The sequence below is a fragment of the Pseudonaja textilis genome, chromosome 1, assembly GCF_049901715.1.
Source record: "Pseudonaja textilis isolate UNSWEBS1 chromosome 1, rPseTex1.2, whole genome shotgun sequence".
In the NCBI taxonomy this organism is placed as follows: domain Eukaryota; kingdom Metazoa; phylum Chordata; class Lepidosauria; order Squamata; family Elapidae; genus Pseudonaja; species Pseudonaja textilis.
The window spans coordinates 292,788,069-292,795,082 of record NC_141990.1 but is presented as its reverse complement, the minus strand read 5'-3'; positions in this window follow the sequence as shown (position 1 = coordinate 292,795,082).

Below are 7,014 nucleotides of genomic sequence, written 5' to 3'. Positions count from 1 at the left end.
GCTTGCCTCTGCTTAGATACATCCAGTAAAGAAGAATCCACCATCGCTCCAAGGAAATCCTCCAAAATCAAACTGCTATTGTTGTTGTTGTTATCAAAAATAATTCCTTAACATTCAACTGAAATCTGTTTCCTGTGGTCTAAATCCTTTATCTAAATCCCTTTCTCTGCCCTATGTTTTGAATGACTAAGATGCCTTGACCTTTTCAATATTTGAAGATGGTTGTCATATTCTCTGTCTCTTTCCTTCTCAACTAAGCATATCCACGTCCTTTGTTCCCTATGGTTTCCTGTCCTCTAACCATTCACATTGCCATTCTCTGAAACGCTTTCAGCTTGTCTGAAATGTTGACAAGAAATGCATAAACCTCAATCACAAAATCACTTGTCATTCTATCTTTCTGCATTTGCAGATGAGTGAGCTAGCATTGCCTAGAGCATTGTGCTACTTTAAATAACATTAATTTTCTAATATAGTAAAAGAGAAGGCTTCTGTCTTGCTTTGGGAATATATATATCTAAATCCAAAATAAAGGGCCTTAAACCCCAAACAATTCCCCCAAAAGCTTTAGCTGGAGTCATATTTTAGTCTAAGGAAGGAAAATAGGGAAGCTAAGTTAAAAATAAAGAGAAAAGCCTCATTATATTTGCCCACACAGTAAAAGAAAAACATGCATGTCCTTTGAGTTCACAGAATTTTCCAGCTGCCTTTCCTCTCTATATATTTAACAGTTTTTCTAATGAAAGATAACAGAGAAATGGCTAATAGATAATTTCGGCTCCCAGCATATTAACAGCGATAATAATAAAACAAGGTATTTGCTTGAAAAGATGGTGTCCGTTTTCCTGCCCTGATTGCTAGCAAATAGAACATTTTCATAAAGGCCTGATTGCTTTGCCACATGGCCCCTATTGACAGGGTACAAAGGCAAAGAAGAATTTGGTAACCACATTACCTCTATCACCAGAATAAATATAGTTGATACAATGAGCAAAAGAGAAAAATAACACTTACCTAGTGGCCATTTACATCACACAACAGGCCTGAAATAACCAGGTTCCATCTTACTTCGGCATGACTGAAAATGTTGCCTCATCCTGTGTGTTTTTCCATTTATTGATCTATGCTGATGTAGATATTGAGTATAAAATGGAGAATTGGGCCAATTCAGTCTCTTAAAGAACAATTACAAACCAGCCAACCTATCCCAACCAAGGAAAAGGGGTTCTTTTGTGGGGGTGGGTGGGTAAAGCAATTATTCTGAGCCCAGAAAGGGAGGGTGGTCTATTCAGATTATGGTCCAGTATTAGAAATGATACAAGGAATGTCCTCTATATTTACTAGATAGGAACAAAATTCCTGGTCCCCCATTTGTGAACTGAGGGTTTGCTGAGAAGAAAATGAAACATACACAAACAAGTAAATGGGAGGAGTGCAAATGGCTGCATACTTCCTCCAGGTGAAAAATGTGATGTTTTTCAAAATTAGATATCACTTGGGAGAAGCTGCTTGCCTGGTGAACATAGGCATTTTTGAAATAAAAATCACCTCAAGATCAAGGCATAAAATATTCTCAGAGCCACAGAGGAATGACAACCGTTATTCAGGCCTCTTATGTATTTTTTTTATGTCAGAGTTCCTGAATCTACATAAGAAAACATAGAACAAAACCAGTTTATATTGGAAACTACCAAGGAGGAAATAGTTTCTTCCTTTCCTTTCCTTTCCTTTCCTTTCCTTTCCTTTCCTTTCCTTTCCTTCCCTCCCTCCCTCCTTCCCTTTTGGAATATTTTCATCCACTGTAAGCATATTCACATTATTCTATGCAAACCAGTCCCTCAGATGTAAAGATGAGCATAAAAGGTAACTGGCATACAGGGGTGGGCGGCTGCAGGTTTGCCCAGGTTCAGGAGAACCTGTAGCTAATGTTATGGCCGGTTCAGAGAACCTCCAAATCCCACCCATGGCTGGCCCCTCTCACCCCTCCCTTCCCCTCCCACCCATCCCCATGCTTCCCAGGAATCTCCATGTGGCCCGTTTTGGATGCAAGGTAAGTGCAGGGCCTGCATGGAGGCTGGTGGAGGGTGAAACACGGCCATTTCCAGCCTCTGGAGGGCCTCTGGGGCCCGGGGGAGGCCTTTTTCACCCTCCCAGTGGCTCGAGGAAAGCCTCTGGAGCCTGGGGAAGGCGAAAATGCCCCACCCCATCATGGTGCAGGAGGCCAACTAGGCCACGCCCAACATGGCCATGCCCACCCAGCAACCAGGCAGAGAACTTGTTGCTGAAAGTTTTTGAAGCCCACCCCTCCTGGCATATATGAATGTACTGACACATAAAATGATTTGACTGAATAGAAAAAAAACTATGATGTCATAGAAAACCCTACATTCCAGAACAATGTGGTAAATCCAGTAAACATGTGAAAATACCATAGGAAGCTCTTTCCAGCATAGTTAGGACTCTGTTTTGGCATATATTTCATAATTTCTATTTCCCTTTTGGAGTATTCTGTGATTATGCAACATCCATACAAATGGATTTCAGATGGGAAGAAGGGAAGGAAAGAACTTTTACTGGAATAAAATAAGAAGACAAATATTTCTCAAGTATTCTTGGCTGATAATTTTCAGGAGATAAACAACAAGGAGAGATAAATTCAGAAAAAAACCCCAAACCCTAAAAAAACAAATGATGGAAAATACTGAGGATGCAAGCAATAAAACAAATGAAGAAATTAAGGACATTTCAGAAACCGATGAACAAAATGGTGAAGCTCTAGTAGAAAGTTCAAGTATCTTTCAAAGAACAAATGAGGAACACCCAGAGGAACATGATCAGCATTTTATTTCCAGCAGTGACGTGCAAAAAATGACAGAAGAATGCCATCATGGCAGTAATAAAACTTCAAGCCAGCCAAAAAGTCATACTTCTGTTGGTCAGCTCTCTCTTCGCAGCAATACAGCATCAATAAAACATGGAAAGGAAATAGATAGTGAGTTCAGTCCACCATTGGTAAGCCGAAGAACTGGCAAACCACTTAGCAACAATTTTAACCAGACAAGTCTCATTTGGGAAAAAAAGCCACTTGCAGAAATTCTACATCCTAAAATACTTCCAATAAGTGGAGATACCGAAAAACATACAGATGCTGAAGAAGAGCATGTACCACCTTCTGATGGGGATATAGAAAATAAGCAGGTTTCCTTTGAAATCTCCCAACCTGTGGAGGGAGAGGAATCTAAAATTGATGATCAGCTGTCAAAAGAAGAGGAATCGACACTTAGCAATCAGCCTAGAGAAACAAAGGTGTCCCAGGACAGTACTAAGAGTATCCCAACACCAGGAGAATACTATTCTAGGCCAGAAAGTTCATGTCCAGAAAGACTGCAGATAAAATTTGAGGAGAAAAAACCTCCCCGGTTGCAGCAAATAACTGCTGAGGAAGGTGGTGTTTGGGTTAGCAAGAAGACAGGCAAGGAAGTTAGAAGCAATTTCAATCAAACAAGTCTCATTTGGGAAAAAAAGCCACTAGCAGAAATCCTACAGCGTTCTTCAACAAAGAATAAAACTGCAAATCCAGATGATGCTCAGTTACCAGAGGATTAGAAAGATTTTTCTCAGGTTCAAAGTTCTTATGAGGCTCATATATTAGTAGTTTTTGAGGGGTGGGTTAAATACCGCTTCTCTAGGACTATTGAGTATAAATACTACTACTACTACTAATATTAAACGTTATGAATATCTGTTCATACATCCTTACTTCACTGAACATGTACAAACAGTTGAAAAGAAACAAAGGTTCATTAAAAAGGAATGGAAAAATACAAGAAAAGTCAGTGTACAGTTGTGCTGTAACCTCTATTCAATGATACATCGGTTATGCTAATGGTCCCCCCATTTTCTGATTCATTTGAAGATAATTTGTTTAGCTCAGCAAATATGCAAAAGAATTTCTTTAATCCAAATTATGGATATGTTATCTGTAAAGATTACAGAGTACTGCTGTGAAAATGGACATTTCTAATCACTTAATCCAGACTTTCATTTTCAGTGGAAAGCTTTATTATTAAAAATAATGAATTCATTGAAAATGAAATTATGAATAAGGTTGATCTGGAATGAAGGAAATACTCAGAAGTATGAATTTCATCTTTATTCTTGATTCATCTTTATTCTTTATTCTTGAACCAAATAATTGTTCATACACAATACTGAATCATAATATGATTCCATTTTGGTTAGCATTGAATAGGCTACTGTTAGGTGCATTCTGCCTCCTTGTGGGTCATGAACAGAATATTATAGAAGACTTTTAAGCTGGCAGATTTAAAGTTGGCAGGTAATATATAGATTTTTCAGACCACCATACTTTCAGTTTTCTCATACAGATTATTTGCCCAACAACCCACTTTGGAAATCAAATTGGAATATTCCTTTGTCGTCTTTTTTCAAGTCTATACTAATATTCAGACAGTAGAGTGAATTCGTTTAAAGTTTAGCACTTGGAGAGAAGAGAAAACTATTAGTGTTTACAAGATGCACTGACAGCTACATACAAGATGAACAATGGTTAAAGTATCCCATCCCTTGAATTTCTATAGATTATGAATTAATAACAATTTTTTCATTTCCCCCTTCCATGTAAAGTAAAATCAAACATTTTGCTAGCACTTCTCCTCTGCTTTTCTAAGCCATATATTTGTCACAGTGTATTTGTAGAAATCTGTCATGTTATTGTTCGGGGGGAAATAGGCGTCTTCGGAAAGGCTGCTGTGAGACATAATGATGAGGAAGATTTATTGTAATAATTATAAATTATGGATTAAAAGCCCATGTGGTCACCATGGCAGCAAGCTGAACAGCAGGGTTATATAGTCAGCATAAGAGCAAACTTGAACCTGAAAGTTTCAATTCTATTTTTTAAAGTGAAAACTATCTCCATGAAAAACAGCCTATAATTATTTTTTTATGCTTCTCTGGCTCTTTCTTCAAGAAAGGCAAAATAATATAACAGTTATAGGTTGTGTGTGTGGCCCGTAGAGTAGCATTTTTGCATTTAAAAGCCTTGTCTTTCCAAATGGCTGTGACTGTGGTGTTTCTTACTAAATATGCTAGATATTTCTTGGAAGAATAAATTTACAACATATTCAGACCTAAGAATATTTAAGTGATTTCAGCCGCTATATCTGCTCTAATTCCATGTTAAAACTGTGCATAGGAAAGGTGAATATGTGACAAGGATGCCCTCCAGTGGAAAAGAGACCACCTCCATTAGGTGCAGAAGCGTTACTGAACTTCCTCCTCTGATAAGAATGGTGCTATTTTTGAATACGGGCTGCTGGTACATGTTTTGCAAATAATAGAAAACATCAATACCACTATTTTCCCACATCTGATCAAAGTTTTCTCCCATTCTCCAGCCTAGTATTTAGTGGATACAGAAACAACTTTGAATGAATTATTGATTACTGCGGGGAAAAAGAGTGCTACTTATATCCCGGATCTTATGCAGTTACTTATATCCTGCATACATTGATAAATGCCATAGGAAAAAGAGACATCACAATATTTTGTGTAGCAGTTGCGTAATGTATGAATAATATACATGCGTGTATTCATCATTAAGACACCTGTACTTAGATCTGTGGGAATCTGTGGGGGAATTGGCAACTAGGCTGGAGGGAGGGGTCAAGCAAGAGCCAAGCTTGGTGTTATTACACAGCTGAAAATGGCATAAGCATGATCTCCCCCAGAATCCACAAAACCTTATCTGGTTATTCCCAGGGGAAGGCAAGCAGTTTGGTGAGATTCCTGTAACATAGGTGCTAAACAATAAAGTTCAAAGTGTTATTCATGAGTGATTTTGGTTGCTTGTGCCTGACAGAACATAATTAAGGTTCTCAGCTAATGAGGGACAGAAATGTTGAAGGTACACATTTAAGACTGATACCTTGTAAGTATCCTATGTCAATTGTAATATATACAAAAGTCCTGAAGTAGAGAGTAAACTCTTAAGCTAAAAACAGTTTCTAAGAACAACCACAGAACTAGAAAAGCCTGCGATTATATGATTTGTCCTTTGATATAGACTAAGGGCCTGTGGACTCTGTGCTGTGGAATCTTTTCCACACTTTCTGAGGTGAGGGTGGCTTCATTGCTTCTAAGCTTTTTTTGTGGAGGGGGAACCTAGATATGTTGGCATGATTGGGGACTCCAGCGGATGGGTGAAATGGTCAGGTGGCTCCATTACTATTATCATCCCTTCGCCTATTAGTTGTTTTTATAGTTTAATGTTTTAATATTTGTTAATGATAATTATTTTAGATATTTATTTAGTTTTGTTGTGTTGTGACATGGGCAGCTGTATATATTAGATAAATAAAAATTATAAACACCTGGCTATCAAATATATGTGCTTATTTGACTGATGAACTGGGTTTTAAATCAGTGGGGTTTTTTAATGACTAGATACCAAAGTCTGGTGAGTCAGAAATGCTGAGCTGCTGCTTCCTTGTCTTTTTCTGAGAATACCATTCATGTATTCTCATATTATGAATGGGACAGAAGCTCTGCTCTCAACTTCAGCATTAGTCTGAAAAGCCTTTTTAACTCCCTCCCTTTGGCTAAGCTGCTTCAACATGTTTGGCTATTACACAGTTGAATGCTTTTTGACAGGACTGAAACCACACCTACAAGAGATCCTGCCAAAAGTACATTTCAGAGCCACTTTTAAGCCAATTAACTGTTAATATCTTGACGTCCTTGACACAGGTTGTGCTTTATGCAGGCGGCCAGATGCTTGCAGGGTCTGAGCTTTCCTGATTGCGATGCCCATTTGTGAGGCGGTTTGGGTGGGGGGAGAGGGCCTTGGATGACACTGCAGGAAGACCCGTTCAACTTACTTTCTGGTGTAAAGCTAGCTCTCCCTCCTGAGGCGCACCTTGGGAAGCATGCATGTACCACAACAGAGCTAGTAAATTGGCAGCCAAACTACTGCTACTACTTGGCATAAGC